The sequence below is a fragment of the Dasypus novemcinctus genome, chromosome 18, assembly GCF_030445035.2.
Source record: "Dasypus novemcinctus isolate mDasNov1 chromosome 18, mDasNov1.1.hap2, whole genome shotgun sequence".
Taxonomy (NCBI): Eukaryota; Metazoa; Chordata; class Mammalia; order Cingulata; family Dasypodidae; genus Dasypus; species Dasypus novemcinctus.
The window spans coordinates 68348923-68371239 of NC_080690.1; the positions used below are offsets into that span (position 1 = coordinate 68348923).

Here is a 22317-nt window from a genome sequence, read left to right on the forward strand (position 1 = left end):
ACACGGAGAGCTGACACAGCAAGATGAAGCAAAAACAACAAAAAAGACGCTACATAGATTCCGGGTGCCGCTGACAAGAATATAAGTGAACACAGAAGAACACACAACAAATGGGCACAGAGAGCAGACAATTGGGGTGGGGTGGGCAGGGAAGGGGAGAGAAATAAATAGATAATTAAAAATAAATTTAAAAAAGATATGTTCGAGGCCTAACCCCCAGTCCTGCGAATGTGAGCATATTTGAAGATGTTATAAGTTGAAGTCCTGATCCGGTATGACTGGTGTCCTCATACCAGGAAAATCAGACATAGGGAGACAGAGAGAGAAGACAGGCATGGGACAGAGGCAAAGGGAGAATTGTGCCTGGACTTCTGGCAAGCCACTGCCAGAACCTTCCAATGTTCAGAAGAAACTGGTCCTGCCACCACCTTGGTTTGAACTTCTAGACTCCAGAACTGTGAGAAAATAAATTCCTGTTTCCGGTATTTTGCTACAGCAGCCCTAAGAGCCTAGGAGCAGAAACTGGCAGCAACTTAAGTGTCCACCCCTAGTGAACTGGCTAAATAGATTGCGGTCCACACAAGGCAAGACCAGGCAGCTGTGAAAAGGATGAGCTTGGTCACGATGCACCAGTATGGTTTAATCTCCACCATGTATTTTAAAACTAATGCAGGGGGAGAGGATGTGGCTCAAGCAGTTGAGCGCTTGTCTCCCACATGGGAGGTCCCCGGTTTGGTTCCCGCTGCCTCCAAAAAAACAAAAAACAGTCAACAAGCAAAATGGACAGAAAAACCAACTCACGGAAGCCAATGTGGCTCAGTGGCTGAGTGCCCGCTTCCCACCTACGGGGTCTCAGGTTCAATCCCTGGCCCCTGGTACCTCAAAAAAAGAAGAAAAAAAACTAGCACAAAAATCAAAGTGCAAACATATAATTAAAAGATACTCCCACAGTGTGAAGAGACCCGGTGGGCATGGAAGGCAGGAGCTGTATACATATACAGGCTTGCAAATGTGCAGACAACTGATGGGAAGACAAGAAACAGTTACCAAAGATTGCGCCTTGGAGAGAGCTTGGAGTGGGAGTTCTTGAGGATATGTGTTCCGTGTGTGCTTTTTTTTTTTTTTTATTGCAAAACTCAAAATCTGACAGGTACAAAATAGTCTACTGTGAAAAGCCTCCCTCCCACCCCTGTCCCAGGCCTCCCAGTTCTTTTTTTAGGAGGCATTTCTAAATTAGTATTGTTTCAAAGAGTGCCTCAAATAGTGGGGCTCCTGGGGGCTCTAGAGATACCCAGGAACTATAAGCAGGACAGACAGCTCAGGAATTCAGCACCCTGTCAGTGGGCCTTTCTTTGGAATTTATGCTCCCCAGTGTAACAGTGTTAGACTCACTTATAGGTTCTCTACACAGGGCTCTTCTGCTCCTTTTATTTGAACCTTTAATTAGCACTATATGTGATAAATATATGTCCCAGAGACTTAAATCTTTGGTCCAGCCATGTTCCTAGTTGGGTCCTGAATCTTAGCAGAGTTGCAACACCTATCTCCAGTTCACTGGACTCATCCAGGACAACTAACAAGGAGATGATGATGGACAACACCCATCCCAAGGAAGAGAGAGTGTCTGCAACAGCAAGCAAGATAGCTTCATCCATCTGTCCCATGGGATCTAAGCTCCCTCTCAATTAGAAGCAGAGTGGGCATCGCCATCCCCAAATCCTCCAGGTTGGGGAATCAACAGTGGACTTATTACTCTTATCATTGATGTAAAGGCAGTGGCCACCAGAGCTTCTGAGGGATGGGAGAGGAAAGAAGAAGGGTAATGTGGGGCATTTTCAGGACATTGGATTTGTCCTACATGACATTGCAGTGACAGATACAGGCCATTGTATATTTTGTCATAACCTACAAAGTTGTGCAGGACAGAGAATAAACTATAAGGTAAACTGTAGTCCATGGCTAGTAGCAATGCTTCAGTATGGGTTCATCAATTGTAGCAAATGCACCACACTAATGAAGGATGTTGTTAAAGTGGGAAAGTATGGGAGGGGGAGGGTGGAGGATATATGGGAAGCCCTTATATTTTTTATGTAACATTATGGAATCTAAAGCTTCTTTAAAAATTAAAAAAAAAATTTTAATTACTTAGCACTGTTTCATATAATGCTCATTATTTTTTATATAATTTTTACTGTTTCAACATATATATATTTGCCACTTTAACCATTTTTAAGAACACAGTTCAGAGAAATTAATTACTTTTATAATGTTGTGCTACCATCACCAGCTTCCTTTCCAACACCCAAAACAGACACTCTTCAGCCTTTAAGCAATAACTCCTAATTTCCCCCTCTCGCTTGAGCTCTTGGTAACCTCTGTTCTTCCGTCTCTGTGTATTAGCTTATTCCAGATATTTCACATAAATGGAATCATACAATATTTGCCCTTTTGTGTCAGCCTTCTTTCAGTTAGCATGAGGAGTTCACCCATGTGGTGTCACATATCAGAACTTCACTCCTTTTCATGGCTGAAGAGTATCCCATCATATGGAGAGACCACACTTTGCTTATCCATTCATCTGTCAAGGATACCTGGGTTGTATAGGAAAGCTATAATCAAAGATAGATAATAACAAATGTTGGAGAGGATGTGGAGAAACTGGAATCCTCTTACATTTGCTGGTGGAAATGAGAAATTGTGCAGCAGATTTGGAAACCAGTTTGGCAATTCCTCAAAAAGTTTAACATAAAGTTACCACAGACCCAGAAATTCCACTCTTAGGTATGTATGCAAGAGAAATAAAAACATACTTACACAAAACCTTGTGTAAAAAACGTGTGTAAAATGTTTATGGCAGTATTATCATAACCACCACAAGGTGGAAGCAACACAATGTCCACCAACTGATGAATGGATAAAAAATGTGACATGTCCACAAAGAGAAATATTATTCAATCATAAAAAGGAATGAAGTGCTGGTACAGGCTATGATGTGGCTGAACCTCGAAAACATGATGCTGAGTGAAAGAAACCAGGGACAAAAGGCCACGTATTGTATGATTTTAGAAAAGGTCCAGAACAGGCAAATCCAATGACACAGAAAGTAGATCAGTGGTTGCCCAGGGCTGTGAGGAGGAAGGAATGGGGAGCTGCTGCCAGTGGATACAGGGTTTCTTTCTGGGTGATGAAAACATTGTGGAATTAGATAGTTGTTCAACTCTGTGAATATACGAAAAAATTACTAACTATACACTTTATTTATTATTTTTTTATTTATCTCTCCCCTTCCCCCTCCCCCAGTTGTCCATTCACTGTGTGTTCTTCTGTGACCACCTCTATCCTTATCAGTGGCACAGATTCCTTGCGCGTGGGGCTCCCCTACGCGGGGGACACCCCTGCCTGGCAGGGCACTCCTTGCGCGCATCAGCACTGCGCATGGGCCAGCTCCACACGGGGCAAGGAGGCCCGGGGCTTGAACCGCGGACCTCCCTTATGGTAGACGGACGCCCTAACCACTGGGCCAAGTCCTCAGCACTGCGCGTGGGCCAACTCCACACAGGTCAAGGAGGCCCGGGGCTTGAACCGCGGACCTCCCATGTGGTAGATGGATGCCCTAACCACTAGGCCAAGTCCTCAGCACTGCGCGTTAAGGAGGCCCGGGGCTTGAACCGCGGACCTCCCATGTGGTAGACGGACGCCCTATCCACTGGGCCAAGTCTGCTTCCCCTGAACTATACACTTTAAACATAGATTTGGGGGGAGCAGATGTGGCTCTCAGTGAGAGCCCGCCTCCTACATGGGAGGTCCCAGGTTCAGATCCCTGTGCCTCCTAAAGAAAACAAGAGCAGACAACAAGCGCAAACAATGAGCAAAAAGATGAGGGAGCCATCTGGGGATGGGGAGGAAAGTGAATTTGATGGGTATGTGAATTATATTTCAATAAAGCCATTAAAAAACTATAGACTTCATATAAACCCATTACTGTACTGTCTAATACCATTACGATGGTTTTGCTTTTTTCTCTCATAGTGCAAAGGCCCTGAAGTATCAAGGAGCCTGGCACATTCAATGAACCTGGAGCGCAGCAGGCGGAGGTGGGAAGAATCTGGAGCAGGGGCAGGAGTCAGAGCATGCAGATCCCTGCAAGCAGTGGAGAGGCTGATTTTCACCCTGAGAACCATGCCTGACACCACAACTTTATGTTCTGCCTTAAACTGCCCTCTCTCTAAAACCCTACAGAGTTGCTAACTATAATATCCTGTATTGTGTAAGTCGCTTCTTTTTTCTGTTTAGTGTCTCTCTCCCAAGTGCGATGGAAGATCTGCAAGAGCAGGAATTTTTGTCTGTTTTGTTCACTGATGTAACCCTAGTGCTCAGAAATGTGCCTCGCAGATAGTACATGCTCAGTAAATATCTGCTGTGACAATAAATACTGAGTGACCGGTTGGTAGTCACTAGGAGGCAGGACTTGGGAAGAAAGGGACCGGGGAAGGGTCTCTAACTAGACTATAAGCACCTAAGAGCAGGGGCTGCATTTTCCCCTTTTGTGTATATATTGCTACCTCTAGACCTTTAATAAACACTAATGACTCACTGATAAACAAATCTAGTGGATCCTGGAATATCTGAAGTTCAGGCCTCGATTTCTAGGTTATTCACTGGTTTCTACCTTTTTAAAAAAACTTTTCATATTGAGATGTAATAGAACATCTGTACCCACAGTTTCTGTGTTTCACATCATACATCTACCTACTCGTCCACTTGTATGTAGCCTACCAAGGGGGCAAAGATTAACAAGTTTAATTCAGGGTTACAATCTCAAACCACAATTTTGGGGCCCAAATAAGTTTCAGAATTCAGACTTTTGAGGGGTTTAGAAAGTCTGTATTTTAAGGAAGTCTGCGGCAGCGCCTAGTAAGCAAACCATCCTTTCTGCCTCGACACCTAGGACTACTCAGAGTAAATGGAATTTTTAAAAAGGCTGTAAAGAACAATACATCAGTTCAGTTTGGCCAGTAACTGAGGTTGAGAATCCTCAGGATTCTCAGAGCTTTTCAAATTTCCAAATTGTAGAGAAGGGATTGTGGATCAGTAGAAATTTATATTTTAGGGCAAAATTAATTTCTCCACCAATTCCGAAGTTTCTTTTACAGTGCTGTTATAAACTGTTGTCCACATACTCCAAGGGGGAAAGTCTCCTTCTTCGTCTCCCAGTAACAAGCGCAAGCTAATAAAAGTCTCATTTAGTAGGCAATTGCTCCGCATCAGGTATTCTACCGAGGGCTTCACACGCATTAATTCTCCTACTCCTCGCCAAGAGCCCAGAGACAGCTTCTACTTTTACTTCCATTTTACTGACAAGGAAAGAGAGACTCAGAGAGTACAAGTGATTTGTCCAAGGTCAAATACCTAAGCAAGTACTTGTGCCAGGTCTTAAACCCACATCTTTTGACTTCAGAGCTTGTGTTCTCACCCACTGCTGATCCCCTAATAAACTGATCCCCTAATAAACGAACCTGTACACTGCAGTGCTCACACTGTGCCAGAAAACACAAAAGGTGCTGGGTGGGGGCAGGGCGACAGAGTGCCCCCCACTTTCTTCCCCGAATGATGAACCATCTGCCTTCCAACATACTCCCATAGTCCACAGAATACACTGGCCTGATTACCCCCAGAGACATCAGCCAAAAGTCCAAAGGCCAGGCCTTGATATTTGCATCCTTGTCCAGACAGTAAAGCAACCCGCCCCCCAGCCTAATAGTGAACTTGCTCTTGTTCTGTCAATAAATAAATTCAGTTCGACAAGAATTTTAGCACCTTCTACTACAAAGCTGCCTGCTAATCCATGTGGGGCAGTGTTTGTGGGTCCCTGCAATCTTGTAGCCACTCACAAGGTTCCAACTACTCTTTCCAAGAGTTTTTAAATTCTGTGTTTTCATTATGAGACTAATCTAAAAGAAAAGAATCTATCTGGAGCATTGGATGACCGCCTTATAGCCAAGGGCCACCATGTGGTCCCAAAGCCTGGGCTGTGTTCATGATTGTGTTAGTGCCAAACAGGACTACTTACATCATATCAGGCTAATAAGAAGAGGACAAAGGTGGATTTAAGCTCAACTAAAGGCCAACTGATATCATGCTATAAATGGAGATTTTGCTGCAGGAACGGGAGACTGGAGAAATAACCATACCTGCTAAACCCAAAAGAGTCCCGTGTGGCAGTAAGCAAAGTATTTGTTTCAAGGAGCAGTTCAGTTTAGCAAAATATCATCTCTCTCATTAAACTAATGTTTGTAATTTGAATTACGTTGGTTTGGTTGTTTTGTGTGCATTTATTTTGCAATCTGATTTTGGCTTTATAGCTGCACAAGAGCTGTACGCTTTAGGAAAGTATGCCTGGATCAATATTTAGTAAAACAATCTACATCAACGCTGGGATTCTGAATCAATTTAATTTTTCTTTTAAGAAAGGCCCGTCATAATAAGAGTGGTATGGGGGGGGGGCAGGCACAAAGATGCAAGGATTCTCCTGTGAAATGCTGCAACCTTTTGGGAAAGTACCTGTTATAGTTTCCTAGGCTGCTCAAGCAAACACCATGAAATGCTTTGGCTTGAACAATGGCACTTTATTTGCTCACAGTTTTGAGGCAGGAAAATGTCAAAATCAAGGCATCATCAAGGCGATGCTTTCTCCCCAAAGAGGTGGCGTCCTGGGCTGGCTGCCAGTGAACCGTGGCTCCTCTGGCACACGGCGAAGCACATGGCGGTGCCTCCTGGCCTCTTCCTGTCCCATTTCAGCTTCTTGCTTCCTGTGGCTTTCTCTTTCTTTCTCTCTGAATTTCATTACACTTGACCCATCCTGATAGCGGTGGGTCACACCTTAACTGAAGTAGCCTCATCAAAAGGGGCTACTACTTACAATGGGTTCACACCCACAGGAGTGGATTAAATTTAAGAACATGTTTTTCTGGGGTATATACACCTTCAAACCACCACAGTTACCTATCATGGGTTTCTAACTGCAGAAATAAGCCTTATTATTAGAAGGTAAATATAATATTATAATATTATTATAAGGTAAATAATATTTACTGTGGCATTGTTTAGAGGGAAGGAAAGAGGGAAGGAAACAATCTGAATGCCCATCTGGCTTACAAGTGTATTTTATTTGCTAGCCTAGCTATCAGGTTGAGAAATGTGCCAGTGGAAATGTTCTAAATCTGTGCTGTCTGCTATGGTAGCCACTAGCTGCATATGGCTTGTGAGCACTTGCTATATGGCTAGAGCAACTAAGGAAATGCGTTTTTTATTTTAATTAATTTAAATTTTAATAGCTACTAGTGGTTAGTGATTACCATATTAGACACTGCACATCCACAGATTTCTCATTAAAGTAAGGATTTCCAACTTCTATTTAAAAAACCTGAAGACCTGTCAACACTGGGTCCATATTCCTGCACAATAACAACTGGCTGGCACTGAGAAGTGCAGCTCCCTTTAGACAGAGCATGCACGCTCACTTAGCCACAGTCCCCACCAGTCCCTAGTCTCTCACACCCTCCCACCTCACTCATTCAGATCCCCTGCCAGGTCCCTGGAAGCATCTCAGTTGATGACTCTGATATGGCAGTTTCCCTTGACCAACCCTTCTTTACCCAGCTCCACCAAATCAAACCCTTCAACATCAGGCTTCCATCCTGATTTATTTCCTGGAGAGGGAATATGGCAGAGTCTGAGCTTAGTCTCCCTCCTCTAACTCTGATAAGCTCTTGTCTAGCAATCCATTTGGCACTTATCCAAAACAGCCTCAGGATTTAATCTTTCAGGTGATTCTGTTTTCCCCAGACTATAACTGGGAAGGCTTGGGTTCTTTTTTATGTGTCTATACTGCTCCCCACATCTTGCCTGGCACAGAACCTTGGTCACAGAAGGCTCTCAGCAGCCCTTTCATTGAGGAGTGACAGGATTCCATTCTGCCACTTCTTTTCCTCTTTGAAAAGTCACAACTCATTCCACCAGTCTTTTTTTTTTTTTTTTTTTTAAAGCACCACCTTCTTTTCCTCTCCACATCCATGTTGCCAGGGAGTGAGTGACCAAATCTGAGTAGCAGCAGGTTATGAAGAGCTAGGCAGCTAGGAGAGACTTGCAGCTTTTACCTTAGCAATTACAATCTCTTTCCTTATTTTCCTATTCCAGAGATTATTAACTTTGACCTGCAGAGTGGTTTTAAAAATTGGACTTGTCACCAACATTAAAAGATGGGGGAGATTTCACCTAATTATATGGATTTATGGCTTCTCTTGAAAACTAGATCTGACAATCATTGATAGGAACAACAGGATGAATCTGAGGGACAACTGCTATCTCTGGAAGGGGCTTATGGCCTCGAAGTTCCCAGAGACCTCACTTATCTTCCTGCCTGGCCCTATAGTAATTATCATCATCATCATCATAACAATAGCAACTAACATTTACCTAGACATTACCATTTGCTAAGTACTGTTGCAATCACTTATATATCATCTCATTCAATTTTCACAACACCCCTTTGAGGCATATTATGCATTATTAACCCTATTTTACAGATGAGGTAAATAAAGTCCAGAAAAGTTAATAAACTGACCCCAAATCCAAGGTAGGAAGCAAGCCACGTAGTCTGACTTCAATAACCACTCCACTGTTATATTCCATATTTGACCTGGGACTACTGCCCAACAGTTTGCACCTACATTTTTCAGTTGAACAATCAAGAAAACCTCTCTTGGGAAGCAGATGTGGCTCAACTGATAGCGCGTCCACCTACCATATGGAGAGTCCAGGGTTCAATCCCCAGGGTCTCTTGACCCATGTGATAAGGTGGCCCACATGCTGTGCTGCTGCATACAAGGAGTGCTGTGCCATGCAGGTTGTTGCAACATGATGCAACAAAAAAAGAGACGCAGTTTCCCAGTGCCGCCTGACAATGCAAGTAGACGCAGAAGAGCACACAGCAAATGGACACAAGAGAGCAGACAATGGGGGGAAGGGGAAAGAAATTAAGAAAATAAATCTTTTTTTAAAAAAAGAAAACCTCTCTTGTCCAGCCATGTAACCAATATAGAAGTTTAACCAGGAGGTTAACTCACTGACCCAGTGATTATCACTGGTTATCCTCTGACTACCTGCTGAAAGAAAGATTTACAGCTTACTTTGGGAAAAGGAAAGCCATGGAGGAATCTGAAGGCAACAACTGTCCATTCCACGAAAAGTTCTTAAATATAACTATCTAAAGGAGGAAAAGCAACATCAAAGTTTCTCACTCCCCACAAGATGACCCTAGCAGAGAATGCAAGTACGTACTAACATCTAGAGTGAGACGGTGGAAGGACCCTTGGGGATCCTCAAGACCCTTTAGTAAGTCTGCAGGGTGGAAACTATCTTCACGGTAACATTCAGACATTATCTGTCTTTTTCATTTTCAGGGAAGTTTTCCAGAGGCTACAGGACAGTAATATCTCAAGAGGCTGATGCAAAAGCAGATAAGAGAGTCCAGGTGTATGCAAAAATGTAAAACAGTGCCACTCCTCTCATTAAATTTTTTTGCTTTCAAAAATAGAGCCTTTAAAATAAAAATTTAATGGGTTTATTAATACCACTTTTAAATTAGCTAATTGTTTAAAATGTTATTAATTGAAACTTCTAATATAGCAAATATCAGCAGACAATTCACAGAAACAAAAACTACCTGGGGTCTTCAATAACTTTTAAGTGTAAAGGAATCCTAAGATTAAAAAGTTGGAGAGCTGTTCTTCTAAAAAGAAAAAGTTCGGGAAACGGACTTTGGCCCAGTGGTTAGGGCGTCCGTCTACCATATGGGAGGTCCGCGGTTCAAACCCCGGGCCTCCTTGACCCGTGTGGGGCTGGCCATGTGCAGTGCTGATGCACGCAAGGAGTGCCCTGCCTCGCAGGGGTGTCCCCCGCGCGGGGGAGCCCCACGCGCAAGGAGTGCGCCCATGAGGAGAGCCACCCAGCGTGAAAAGAAAGAGCAGCCTGCCCAGGAATGGCGCCGCCCACACTTCCCGTGCCGCTGACGACAACAGAAGCGGACAAAGAAACAAGACGCAGCAAATAGACACCAAGAACAGACAACCAGGGGAGGGGGGGAAATAAATAAATAAATCTTTTAAAAAAATAAAATAAAATAAAAAAGAAAAAGAAAAAGTTCTATGTATATGCACATGCACAAGCTGTGTGTGTGTTTAACTCAGGAAGAAACCCTAAAACAAAAATCTTCAACTGGTGGCTGGCAGACATGTATCGTAAAGCCCCCACACTGTTTTAAAATACTTATTAAATGGGTTGGCAACAAAGAAAACTCAGAAGGATTTTTTGGCATCTTCTCAAAAAAAAATTCAAACTTCTGGCAACACTGGGCTGACACTTCTACATCACAACTTTTGCCTGGCCCCTCTGAGGTGGGGCACACACTCTCTGGTTCACCATGGTCCCTACCACTGCCACACTTTATCTACCAGTCCCCTCTGGGTATCTGAGCTGCTACCCTGAGCTAGAGAAGGAAAAAGCAACTGCCTTCTTTTTTTTTTTTTTTTTTTTTTGGCAATCAACATCAACAGTGAAACATACACCAGTATAACGTTTGCATCCCTCCAGAGGGGGTCAACACGCACCATACACAACCCTTTTCCTGATTCCTGATCTGACTTCCCATAGCAGCAACTTGTATGGTCTCCCCTTTGGCACAGAAGAAATGTCCGCTAGAGACTCTTGGACCAGTAAGAAGCCCTTCTGAGAAAGGGATCCATCTGACAAAGGAGGTGTCTTTGGACAAGTGCAAAGAGAGGAGACTCACCAGGAGAAGAATCAATCAATGTGAATCTCTGGGAACAGGAGGGCCCAATTTAGGCCCCACAGGGAGGTGGGTGACAGTCAGACCATTGGCTACTTCCTCCTGGGATGCTGGATGGTAAATTCTGGACACTCATCCAATTTCTTTTGCACAATACAGCCTTTCCTCCGGCCCTGAAAGCAGGTAACAGAAAGGAAAGGGTAGTCAGAATTTGGGTCCCAAAAGAAGCAAGGACACAGGTGTGAAATTAGGGAAGGGGAGCAGTTTTTGGAAGAAGGAAGAAAGCAATCCTGAAGTGGGAAGATCTAGGTTGGGGAAGAGTTTTGTTAATAAAGGGAGACTTATTAGTATTATTTTCTCTTTTACCCCCCCCCCCCCGAAGAAGGGCCTGGAGTTGAATTGCTGGGAGAAACCTAATTGGGGTGAAAAACGGGGTGGACCCGGTGATGAAAAGGGATTTTGGCTGCAGAGATGGAGGTGGGGTTGGAAAAATACTAGGCTAGAGAGAAACTGGAAAGGCCGGAGTTGGCGTGTTATAACTGGAAAGATAGTTCAAAAAAGGGGAAGGAAGGATTTTTGCTGGAAAGTGATCTTGAAAGGAGGAGAAATCGAGGTAAGAAAAAAATTTTTTTTTGCTAGAGAAAGTTCGTAAAAGGAGGAGGAGGGATGTAATCCAGGAAGATAGAAGAGTTTTTGGTTGTTGTAGTTGTTTTGACAGGTAGATCCTAAAGCGAGACAAATCTGGTCTCCTAAAGGGGGACTCTCCAGGAGGAAGGAGGATTTTTAGCAGAAGAGGCCTGGAAGGGGAGGGCGAATGCAAGGCCCAGATGCAGAAAGTCCGGAAGTCGGGTAGGGCCCGCGGCGCGAGCTGGGGAGCTGCGAGGGGGCAGTTGGGGCCTGGGGGGGGCGGGGTACGAAAGAAAACGGGGTGCAGCGAGCCAGGGGCCCCTTAGGAGAGTCTTCTCCTCGGGGACGGGGCTGCGGAGGTGCAGCCGGGGCCCGGAGCTGTTGGGGTGCAGGAGGTGCGTGCGCGACGCGGAGTGGAGGACGCCCGCGGCGCCTGGTGCGCCCCTCGAAACGGGGGTGGGCCCCCTTAAAATACAACTAAATAAACGAATTAGATTTTAAAAGGGGGAGGGGGGTTGAAAAACGAGGAAAGGGCGGAAAAGGGGGGTAGGGAGGAAGGGTAGGGAAAGGGACAGCAGCAACCGGGTTTTACCCGCCCCGGGGGCTCGCGCGCCCGGCCTCGCGCCTCGCGGGCCTCCCAGCGGCCCCCCGCCTGCCCCGCGGCTGCCGCCCGCCGGGCGCGCACGCGCAGCCCGGCCCGCCCCCCGGAGCGTCCGGCTCACCCGCGGCGCAAGCGCGCGTGCGTGGCCGCGGGCCGCCTCGCGCCTCCCAGAGCGGCCTCGCGCCCATCGCGCGCTGCCCGGGCTCTCGGCGCGTGCCGCCCGGCCGCGCAGTCTGTCCTCTCCGGCCGGGGGGCGGGGCCGCGCGGGGGGCGGGGCTTGCCGCGGTCAGGTGACCCGCAGCGGGCGGGAAAGAAGGCGGTTGGTCGCCATTGGGGGCAGGGGCGGTTGAGGGCCGGAGGCCGTGAGGGCGGGGAAAGGGCTGCGGGGGGAGGGGCCGGCCGCCCGCCCCACGCCCCCGGGCCCGGCGCCGAGCCGCCCCGGCCACTGTTCCTTGATGGCGGCCTTAGAACGCGGTGGAGGGCGGCAGCCGACCCGGTGCACCCCGGGTCCCCGCGGGCCCCCCCAGTGGCCTTGAGGGCCTTTCTGGGCTGTGGTTTCCCGCGCTGGGGGGTGCGGGTGGCTCGCGCGCGCAGGGACCGCCCTCCGCGGTGCCCAGCGAGGCCCGCGTGTCCCTGGCGATGCTGTGGCCGCGGCGGGAGACGCCAGGACTCGCCCCGCAGGGCGCTTGGACACCGGGAGACGCACGCGGGCGGCCCGTGCTGTCCTCGGGCAAACGCGGGGCGTCTAGCGACCAGCTCTGCGCTGAGCTGTGTCGTGGGAAAGGGGAAAGAGCTGTGGCCTGGGGGCGCTGACTGCTCGAGGAGTTGGAGCCCCGGGAACAACTTGGAAGGGAAATTTCCTTCGAAGAAAAGAAACACCAAGAAAGATCGAACGCAGGAAGTCTACGGATGAGCGGCTGCTGGGGGTGGGAATGGGGATTAACCGTAAGCAGGCATGAAGGATCTTAATGGGAGGATGGAAATGTGCAAAACCTGGATTACTGTGACAGTGCCCAACTCAGTAAATTTGTTAAAAATCATTAGATTATACGCGAAATGGGAGCTATTATAAATTTGGTGTTTTGGAGTTTTTTTTTTAATCCATCCCTGGGGATCCCTCGGAAGAGAGGAGCAGAGAGGGACAGGCGCTCTGTGGATTCCTGTTATTTTTTTTTTATTGAGCGCCTGTTCTAGGTGCTGAAATACAGCAGTGTCCAACTCCGATGAACAATCCTGTCCTCCTCAAACTTATGTTCTAGAGCAGCACTGTCCACTAAAAATATAAGACAAGCCCCAGCTACAAGCCACAGAGGGAATTTTACATTTTCTAGTGGTCACATTAAAGGAAAAAGGTGAAAAAGATGAAATTTGAATACTATATTTAATCCCAAATATTTCAACACGGAATCAATATAAAAATATCAATGAGATAATTTACAATTTATTTCATACCAAGGCTTTAAAATCCAGTGTTTAATTTACACTTACAGAACTTTTCCAGAGCCACATGGAACTAGTGGTTCAGGTACTGGACAGCACGGTTCTATAGGGGGACAGGGAAGTGCATTTATGATACAATATGATTGTACTTTAAAGAAAAGGAAAGAGGATAGTGTCAGAGGGTGATAACAAATGCATGTCAGTACAGGCCTCTCTGGTGAGATTACACTGAGCAGAGACCTGAAGAAAATGAAGAAGGGAATCATGAAAATAAATACCTACAGGAAGACGGGAAGGAGCAAGTGCAAAGGCCCTGAGGCAGGAAGAAGTGAGATCTGTTTGAAGAACAGAACCATGAGAGAAAAAAGGAAGGTAGGAGCAGATCACGTAAGGCCTTGTATAGGCAATGGCAGGAATCAAACACCTAGAAACAGTTTAGGAGGAACTCTTTACATAGCAAACACTAAAAAATACTGTTTCATCATTGTCCTCTATTTCCCTGAGGAAGGTCACCAGGTAGATGAGAGTTTAATTAAAGAACAGAACTTATGTTCCTGAAATATATGGGTACTCTTCTGCTCTTTGATAAACACTGAATTCTTTGTGGACAAGACAAGATACTGGAAACAACACAAAGGAATAGCATTCAGAATTTATTTGAAAAGTCTTAAAAAAGGTAATGAGACAACTCAGTAGAAAAATGAGTAAAAGATATGAAGAGGCACTTCGTACAAGAGGAAACATGAAGACACCAAACCTCGATAACAAGGGAATGCAAATTAAAACCACAGATACCACAGCGTAACTTCCAGTTGGGCAAAATTTAAATTTTTTTCTTTCAGGTGTAACATGGGGAACTCAGAGAGCCTTGGTAACCGGTAGAATTGGTAGAGCCACAATGGAAAACAATTTTGGCTTATTAAATAAAATTAATTATTTATCATGTCCAATGCCCCCAGCAAATCCCCACACCCAGAGGATGATCCTAGAGAAATTCTTGGCCATATGCTTCAGGAGATGTGCAAAGAATAGTGATAAAGCGGAACGAGTGGAGCTCAGTGGTTGTGTGTGTGCCTCATACGTACGTGGTCCCGGTTTCAATCCCTGGTACCTCCTAAAAAATACATAAAAGGTCATAAGAACATTGTTAGTAATAAAATAAAATAAAATCCTGGATTGGGTTCTAGAACAGAAAAATGACACTAGTGGAAAAACCCTTGAAATCTCAAAGTCTGGGATTTAGTTCATAGGAATGGAGCAACATTGGTTTGTCAGTTTTGAAGAGTGTACCAGGGTACCATAAGGTGCTAACACGGGAAAACCTGGTGAGGGGTATACGAGAACTCCCTGCACTAACTTTCAACTTTCCTCTGAATATAAAGTTGTTTGTAAATAAAAAGTTTAGAGAAAAATTGGAAAGAAAAGGAGAATGGATAAATTATGGTATCTTTATTCAGTGGAATATTACACAGCAGTGAAAATGAAACAACTGCAGTTATCTGCAACAAAACAATGTGCTTATTGCATTTATAAAGTTTTAAAAAACAGTCAAAACTAAGCTATATTATATTTAGAGAAGCAAAATATACATAGTTATTTCTTATAAGTGAGGGAAAGATAACCACAAAGTTTGGCAAAGCAGTCAACCTCTGAGGAGCAAAGGAAGGGGATGAGGTGGCAAAAGCCCACAAAGGGACTTGAGAGGAAGAATTTTTTTCCCCTTAAACTGGGTAGTGTGATCCTGATTATTCATTTTGTTCTTATTCTCTATCTTACATATATTTGATTTTTTAAATACCTTCTCCACAATTAATTTTAAAGCATATGTTAAAAGAGAAATAAGAGACAGAATTTACTTAGGGAAACAAGACCATGGCTTCTGAGACAATTTAAGTGGTTCCTTCTATCTCCTCTGAAATCTCACAAGCCTTCTGGGTGCTTCTTTGGAGGACACAGGAAACAAAGGAGGTGGGGATACTGATCCCGGGGAGATGGTGGCCCAGTTAGGATTTAAACCCAGGGAAGAGTTTTTAAAGCATCTGTTCTTTCTATTATCTAAAAAACTTGAAGAAACATTGAGACTCTGCCCCAGCTGGGAGGAAACAAGAAAATCAGAAGACAGGACATGGAGAGTCTACCCAGGGGAATAGGAGGTAGCCCCTGTAATGGTTCGAGAGCCATTCTTTCCTTTAGCATGCACAGAGTGTCTGCTTTGTGCCTGGCCCAGTCATCAGTTTTTCTGCAAAAGGGTCAAGACTAAGGAAGAAAGGGGCCCTGGACAAGGGGCTTGTCCATCCGCTGGCAAGAAGGGACTAAAACCCTGGGAATAAATTAACAAGACTTCTTAACATCTGTTGAATAGACTTCCGGAAATATTGAGCGTCCATATTCTGCCCAGAGTGTATGTTGAAGAGATGAAGAGTTAGGCAGCCTGGTAAAAGCTGGGCAGTCTCAGAAAAGGATTCTGTTGTGGGTGGCCAAGTTTTGTGTCCAAAGTAGACTTTGAATCCCTGCCTGTCGGGGAGCTGCCGGGAGGGTGAGGCATCTCGGATGCCGAGGGCTACCTGGGGAGCAGGAAGGCCACTAGAGCTGGCCTCAGAACGGCAGCTTCACCCTGTCAGGCGGAGATGCTGGCGTCTGTGCCCATGGACTTTTGCGCCTCTTGTCAAGTGGGGACTCGTTTTTCAGAAGGGTCCTCTGAGGAAGGGTGTTTCCCGTCGAGACAGCCCTTCCAGCCAAAAGGGCCTCACAGTCCGCGGTCAGCACTACTCACCACAGCCGAAAGGTGGAAACCACCCGGACGCCCTCAGCTGGGCGGTGGAGAACTGAAGCGGGCTCCCCCGCACAACGGGGTGTTATTCACCTGTGAAAGGGCACGGAGCCATGATCCATGCCACAGCGTGGATGGACCTCTAAAACAGGACTCGGGGTGGAAGAAACCAGACACCAGGGAAACAGACTTGGCCCAGTGGTTAGGGCGTCCGTCTACCACATGGGAGGTCCAAGGTTCAAACCCCGGGCCTCCTTGACCCGTGTGGAGCTGGCCCATGCGCAGTGCTGATGCGCGCAAGGAGTGCCCTGCCACGCAAGGGTGTCCCCGCGTAGGGGAGCCCCACGCGCAAGGAGTGCGCCCCGTAAGGAGAGCCGCCCAGCGCAAAAGAAAGAGCAGCCTGCCCAGGAATGGCGCCGCCCACACTTCCCGTGCCGCTGACGACAACAGAAGTGGACAAAGAAACAAGACGCAGCAAATAGACACAGAGAACAGACAACTGGGGGGGGGGGGAATTAAATAAATAAATAAATAAATCTTTAAAAAAAAAAAGAAACCAGACATCAAATGTCACACAGTGTGTGACAGCAATGCTATGAAATTTCCAGAATAGGCACATCCATAGCGACGGAAAGTAGATTCATGGTTGCCAGGGGCTGCATTAGAGGGGACTGGGGAGTGACTGTTAGTGAGCACAGGCTTTCTTTTTGGGGTGAAGATAATGTTTTGAAAGTACAGTACACTGAGAATGTACTGAATGCCACTGAATTATTCACTTTATTTATTTATTTTTTATTTATTTCCCTCCCCCCGCCCCGTTGTCTGTTCTCTGTGTCCGTTCCCTGTGTGTTCTTCTGTGTCCACTTGTATTCTTGTCAGCTGCACTGGGAATCTTTTTATTGCATCATCTTCCTGCATCAGCTCTCTGCAGGTGCAGTATCACTCCTGGGCAGGCTGGGATTTTTTTTGCGTAGGGCGGCTTTCCTTATGGGGCGCACTCCTTGCACGTGGGGCTCCCCTACGCGGGGGACACACCTGGGCAGCACGGCACTCCTTGTGTGCATCAGCACTGCGCATGGGCCAGCTCCACACGGGTCAGGAGGCCCGGGGTTTGAACCCTGGACCTCCTATATGGTAGGTGGACCCTCTATCAGTTGAGCCAAATCTGCTTCCCAAATTATTCACTTTACATGGTAATTTTTTCTGCATGATTTTTCTGTAAACCTTCAACTGCTCTAATTTTTTTTATGGTAAATTTTATATGTGTATTTTACTGCAAATAATTAATAATAATAATAACAAAATACCCGAGCCTATATCAGAATCACCTGGAGGGCTCCCCGCAGAGCTTCTAATTCAGTAGTCTGGGGTGGGGCCTGAGAATTTGCATTTCTAACTAGTTCTCAGGGGATGTGGCTGCTACTGGACTAGAGATCACACTTTGAAAATCACTTTCGTTTGGACCAATAAGCTTATTCTAGTTTTGGGGTGCTCCTTGACCTCTTTCAAGAGAGGACCCGTAATCCCTGCCCCTACTCTGCTCTGTGCTCTGACTGGCAACGACTGAGACTGTAGGTGACTGCATGATGAAAACGACTGGCTGTCCCCCACCCTGATATAAAATTTCCGGAGATATGGAGATGTCTCTGGCTGAAATTAGGATGTGAACAACCTGAGGCAAAGAAGGGGGGGGCGGGGGAGGGGAAGGGGGACAGAAAGCAGCTCTGCTTCTTAATATTTAGCCAAGAAATGCCAAGCCCCCCAGTGGAATACCGTTTCCCTGGCTCAATAAACAATTAGTAAGGGGTAGTGATTAGGGAGGAAAAGGGAAATGGAAAAGCATCTTAGAACCTGGATAAATTATGAGCCTGCAGCTCTATTCCATTCGAGCTTTCATCATTTTGCAAGTCATCCAACAAATGCCTTTTGACCGACTGCTCCGTGCAAAACACCATTTGGGGTAATGTGTGAAAATAACAGCACAGTGTCTCATAGGGTATGTATTTTAGATTTATAGCTATAGCTGTAACGGCTTTATGTTATAAAATATATTTTATGCATTCTATTTGTTGTTTATGGCTATTTTTATAATTCCTTTGCTTCTCCAACCAGATTGCATGCTCTCTTTTTTAAAAAGTTATTTTAAATTAGAGAGGCTGTAGGTTTAAAGGAAAAGTCATGCCAAAAATACAGTTTCCGTAATTCTCCCCCTCCCCCCCATTTTTAACACTTGGCATTGGTACCTTTGTTACAACTGATGAAAGAATATTGTTATAATTGTACTATTAACTAAAGCCCATAGTTTACATTAGGGTTCACTGTTTGTGTTGTACAGTCCTGTTTGTTTGTCTTTAAAATTTTTCTTCTAGTAACATATATATAATCTAAAATTTCCTCTTTAACCATATTCAAATATATAATGCAGTGGCGTTAATTACATTCACAATGTTGTGCTATCATCACCACTATCCAAAATTTTTCTATCATCCTTTAACAGAAACTCTGTGCCAAGTAAGCATTAGTTCTCCATCCCCTAACCCCACCCCAGCCCCTGGTAACCTGTATTCTAGTTTCTGACTCTCTGAATTTCCTTATTCTAATTTTTTCATATCAGTGATCATCCAATATTTATCCTTTTGTGTGTGAATTATTTCACTCAGACTGTATGCTCTTTGAAAGCTTGATCTGGTCTCATTCAATGCTGTATGCCCTATAGCACTTAGCAAGGCATCATCTATAATAATAACAAATACTATTATTAATAACATATATAATTACATCAGGATGACCAACTCATCCCAGTTTGCCCAGGACTTTCCCAATTTTAGCACTGAAAGTCCCATGTCCTGGGAAATTCTTCAGTTGCAGGCAAACCGAGATAGCTAGTCACTCTAATTATCATATATAATAACATTATAAATAACTAACACAGATTGAGCTCTGCATGTATAAACTCACTCCTAACAAACATCCAATGAGCTAGAATAGTCTCCTCACCCCCATTTCCCAGATGAGGAGACAAAAGCTCAGATTAAGTCATTCTCTCAAGGCCCCACAGCAAAGAAGCAGAGGTGGGAATCAGTCAAGACAGTTATCTAGGGGAGTGGATGTGGCTCAAGCAGTTGAGGAGCCACCTCTCACATGGGAGGTCCTGGGTTCAGTTCCCAATGCCTCCTAAAGAAAAAGCAAACAGGAAAGTAGACTTGGCCCAATGGATAGGGCGTCCGTCTACCACATGGAGGCCCACGGTTCAAACCGGCTCCTAGACATTCTGGGAAAGGCCTGGCAACGAGGGAAGGGATGGTGGAAAGTGGTCGGGGTAAGACTTGATACCCCTCGCCTACCACAAAGCTACCAGGACCTGTATAGAAGCCGCCCTTGGCACCTTCCAGCCCTGTGCCCACTGGGTCTACCCAAACTCCTCATTCCCAGGACTCTCGCCCACTGCCAGAATCCACGCAGTACGTTCCTGCTGAGGCAGGCTGCTTTAGGGAATGGGGAGACGAGTCTAGAACCTGGCAGAGGGAGGCAGATTTGGCCCAACGGATAGGGCATCCGCCTACCACATGGAGGTCCGTGGTTCAAACCCAGGGCCTCCTTGACCCGTGTGGAGCTGGCCCATGCGCAGTGCTGATGCACGCAAGGAATGCCCTGCCACGCAGGGGTGTCCCCGTGTAGGGGAGCCCCACGCGCAAGGAGTGCGCCCTATAAGGAGAACTGCCCAGTGCGAAAGAAAGTGCAGCCTGCCCAAGAATGGCGCTGCACACACGGAGAGCTGACACAACAAGATGATGTAACAAAGAGAAACACAAATTCCCGTGCCGCTGACAACAACAGAAGTGGACAAAGAAGAACATGCAGCAAATGGACACAGAGAGCAGACAATGGGGGGGGGGGGGTTGGGGGGAAGGGGAGAGAAAGAAATAAAAAATAAATCTTTAAAAAAATAAAAACAAACAAAAACAGACAGTGAGCAGACAACAAGCAAAAAACAACGAGCAAACAACAAGCAACAAGCAACGAGCACAAACAACAGGCAAACAGATGAGGGAGCCATCTGGGGAGGAGGGTAAGACAGTTGTCTTGGTAAAAACAGAGCCCCAGCTTTTTTCCCACCAATTTACATTCCTCTCCTATCCCCACAGACATTCACTAAATATTTTTTGAAGACTGAATTAAAAACCTTTAGTACCAGCCTTCAAAGGCTACAAAATCTAGTTAAAGAGGTAAGACTCTTACTCATCTTTGTATCTCTAGTAACTTAGTAGGGTCTGGCACAGAGCAAATCAATATTTGAAGTGAGCTGAAACCGCACATCCAAACTGTTCAAGGAATAACACCAGCAATGTTTGATTTAAACTACCAAAAGAGGAGTTTAGCACCCACAGGTTGAGGGAGGGAGAAGGATTTCCCACTTCTATTTTAAAACCCTGAGGATCCATCAGCACTGGGTCCACATTCCTGCACAATAACAATTGACTGGAGCTAAGAGGTGCAGCTGTCTTTAGACAGAGCATGCACGTTTCACTTTGTCACAGTCCCCACCACTCCCTATTCTCTCACACCCTCTCTCCTCACTCATTCAGCAATCCTGTCAGGCCCCCGAAGTCATCTCATTTGATAACCCTCATATAGCAGTTTCCCTTGACCAATCCCTCTTTACTCAGCTCTTCAAAGTCAGCCTTAAATCCCTGATTTATTCCCTAGAGAGGAAATACTCGCAGCATGGCAAAGTCTACGATTATTTCTCCCTCCTCTAACTCTAATAAGTTTTTGTCTGCTATTCACTTGGCACTTTCCAAAACAACCTTGGGATTTAATCATCTTTCAGGTGCCTCTGTATTTCCCAGTCTATAAACCCTAGGATAGCTTGGGCTCTGTTTTATTTCACAGCATCTTGCCTGGCACAGAACCTTGGTCACAGAAGGCCTCAGCAGCCCTTTCATTGAGGAGTGACAGGATGCCATTCTGCCACTTCTTTTCCTCTTCGTAAAACTCCAACTCTTTCCTCCAGCTTTTTTTTTTCTTTTTTTAAGCACTACCTCCCCTTTCCCTCTCCACATAGATGTTACCAGGGAGTGAGTAACCAAATCTGAGTAGCAGGAGGCTGCAAAGAGCTAGGGAGCTAGGAGAGACATACAGCTTTTACCTTAGCGTTTGCAATTTATTTCCCTGGTGACATAAATCTGATGCAGAGAGCAAATAAAAAAGGCTCTAGACCTAACCTGCATCTTAAAGGGCGGGGAGACTATGGATTCGGTTAGCCCGATAGCCATCAGATGCTCACCATGTGCAAGGGATTTTGCTAAAAGGTATTGCCAGAGCTGGTGAATCTCTCTGCACATGAGGTATGAACTGAAAATTAAGCCTGGTAAATTCAGAGAGGGGCCAGATTCAGATGTGAGTGCAGCAGACAATTGAAGCCAAAGGCTGTATGGAATAATAATAATACAATAATAATAGTAATAGCAGGGAAGCAGACTTGGCCCAATGCATAGGGCGTCCGCCTACCACATGGGAGGTCCGCGGTTCAAACCCCGGGCCTCCTTGACCCGTGTGCAGCTGGCCCATGCGCAGTGCTGATGCACACAGGGAGTGTCCCCCGTGTAGGGGAGCCCCACGCACAAGGAGCGCCCCGTAAGGAGAGCCGCCCAGCACCAAAGAAAGTGCAGCCTGCCCAGGAATGGCGCCGCCCACACGGAGAGCTGACACAGAAGATGACGCAACAACAAGAAACACAGATTCCCACTGCTGCTGATAAGGATAGAAGCGGTCACAGAAGAACACACAGCGAATGGAAACAGAGAGCAGACAACTGGGGCTGGGGGGGAGAAGAGGAGAGAAATAAATAAATAAATTTTTAAAAATGGTAATAGCAACTAACAGCAGCAGCAGCAGACATAGTAGGAAACACTTAAATAGTGCATATCACACATCGGGCCCGCTACTGAACATTCTACACCTGTAATCACTTTTATCCTCCAAGAGGCCTCACAACCTCGGTGAAGTAGGTACTAGTATTTATCTCATTTC

General features: G+C 45.8%; 1 protein-coding gene across 1 annotated transcript in view; it reads right to left on the reverse strand.

Annotated features, from left to right (window-relative positions):
- Positions 1-22317, reverse strand: part of ZNF541 (zinc finger protein 541) — a 126128-nt gene that overhangs the window by 75595 nt on the left and 28216 nt on the right. Inside the window, exon 2 of the mRNA XM_058280497.2 lies at positions 10850-11019. The gene's annotated coding sequence lies outside the window, so the exon portion shown is untranslated. The remainder of the gene's footprint in view (positions 1-10849; positions 11020-22317) is intronic.